Source organism: Elephantulus edwardii, unplaced genomic scaffold (genome assembly GCF_000299155.1).
Source record: "Elephantulus edwardii isolate Elephantulus edwardi_28Jun2011 unplaced genomic scaffold, EleEdw1.0 scaffold00407, whole genome shotgun sequence".
NCBI lineage: Eukaryota > Metazoa > Chordata > Mammalia > Macroscelidea > Macroscelididae > Elephantulus > Elephantulus edwardii.
Window position 1 is genome coordinate 1,368,663 of NW_006400157.1, and position 2,000 is coordinate 1,370,662.

The 2,000-nt window shown below is 38.8% G+C and overlaps 1 protein-coding gene across 1 annotated transcript in view; it reads left to right on the plus strand.

Moving 5' to 3' along the window:
- LOC102862673 (amine oxidase [flavin-containing] A-like) overlaps positions 1-2,000 on the plus strand; it is a 232,016-nt gene that overhangs the window by 225,454 nt on the left and 4,562 nt on the right. The gene's annotated exons all lie outside the window — the stretch shown is intronic.

A 2,000-nucleotide genomic window follows, 5' to 3' on the forward strand; every position in this document is an offset into this window, starting at 1 on the left:
AAAACATTTAAAAAAAAGAAATGCTGAACGAGCTCATTCCTTTTAATTTTCCAACTCCTGCTCTTTGCACCTTTCATTATAATACTTTCTCTTAATGTGCTGCACTTTTTTCAGCTTCTTTTTTAAAAAAAATAATTTCAATGAAAATTTAGAGACTTTGGATTTCCATTCATTCATTATTGCACTCTTCTCCCCTCCCAACCCTCCCCCCAATACACTACCCTCTTGGAAAAGTAAAAGAAAAATTTACAGTCCCTCCCCCCAGGTCCATTCCACTATGCAGCCTTTGCTCTGGACTCCCGTCATGACAAAAATACCTAATCACGTATCCCTTTTAAAGAGTTTTCTCCCTCATTTGTTTCAATGCCGTATACATTATTAAAACCATCTTTCTCAGTCTCCTCCCAACCCCAATGTCAGTTCTGTTTTACAACACTGGCACCATACAGTATTTGTCCTTTTGTGACTGCGATACTTCACTCAGCATAATGTCCTCCAGGGTCACCCATTTTGAACAATATTGCATAAGTTCCTTGTTTTTCAAAGCAGCACAGTATTCCATTCTGTGAATATACCAAAGCTTCTCTATTCATTCGTTTGTTGATGGGCACTTAGGTTGTCCCCAACTCCTTGCTGTTGTGAGCAAAGCTGTGATAAACATAGGTGTGCATATATCTGCTTGGGTCTCAGTTATGGTTCCTTTGGGGTATATTCCCAGTAGTAGAATTTCTGGGTCAAATGGTATCTCTATTTGCCACTTTCTGTGAAAGTGCCATACCACATTCCACAGTGGTTGCACCATTTTATACTTCCACCAACAGCGAAAAAGGGTTCCAGTTGCTTCACAACCTAGCCAGCATTTGTTGCTTGCTGTTCTGTCAAATTTTGCTATTCTGACTGAGGTGAGATGATATCTCATAGTTGTTTTGATTTGCATCTTTCTTAGAGCTAGGTATTTTGAACATTTCTTCATGTGCTTGTTGGCCATCTGAATGTCTTCTTAAGTGAAGTGTCTGTTCATATCCTGTGCCCTTATCTGATATATCATCACTAAATACTTTTTTGCCAGTCTGTGGGTTCTCTTTTTACCCTGGTGGATAAGTTTTCAGATGTTCATAAGGATTTGATTCTTAGAAGGTCCCATTCATCTATTTTATCTTCTCCTGACTGTAGGTTTTTCCGGATACTTGGAAGACTGTTTATATTGGGATTAGGACTTACAACATTTTTCCAAGCTTTTCTTTAATGAAGATTATAGTCCTTGTTTTTTGTCCTAGGTCCATGATCCACCTTGAGTTGGTTTTTGTATATGGAGTGAGGTGTGGATCTTGCTTGAGTCTTTTGCAGATACTTTTCCAATTTTGCCAGCACCACTTAATGACAATTGAAGTCTGTCATTTCTTCACTTAACTGATTTCATCTCCTTTTCAAAAATCAGTTGGCCATCGAAAGATGGGCTGATTTCTGGGTTCTCGATTCCATTCCATTGATCTATGTGTCTGTCATTGTACCAGTACCATGTTGTCTTAACCACTTGAAATCAGGGAGTGAAATGCCTCCTACTTTTCTTCTTTTTTTAAGGAGTGTTTTGCTTATTCAGGTCTTCTTTCCATTCCAAATGGAACTGGAGCTTGCCTTTTCCATCTCTTTGAAGAATGGGATTGGTATTTGTATTTGGATTGCATTGAATGTGTAAAATGCCTTTGGTAATATTGCCATTTTCACAATATTGAGTCTTCCTATCCATGAGCAAGGGATATTCTTCCACTTCTCCAGGTCTCTTTTTTTTCTTGTAATAATGTTTTGTACGTACATTGAGGTTCAATGTCAAGAAGACAAAGATTCTCACCACTGGACCAATTGGCAGCATCAGGATGGATGGTGAAGAGACTGAGATTGTATACAGTACTGAAGAGCAATGGTGTCTCTCTGGAGACTAAGGTGCATCTGATACAGGCCATGGTCTTCACAATCACTTGTTATGCATCAGAGAGCTGGAC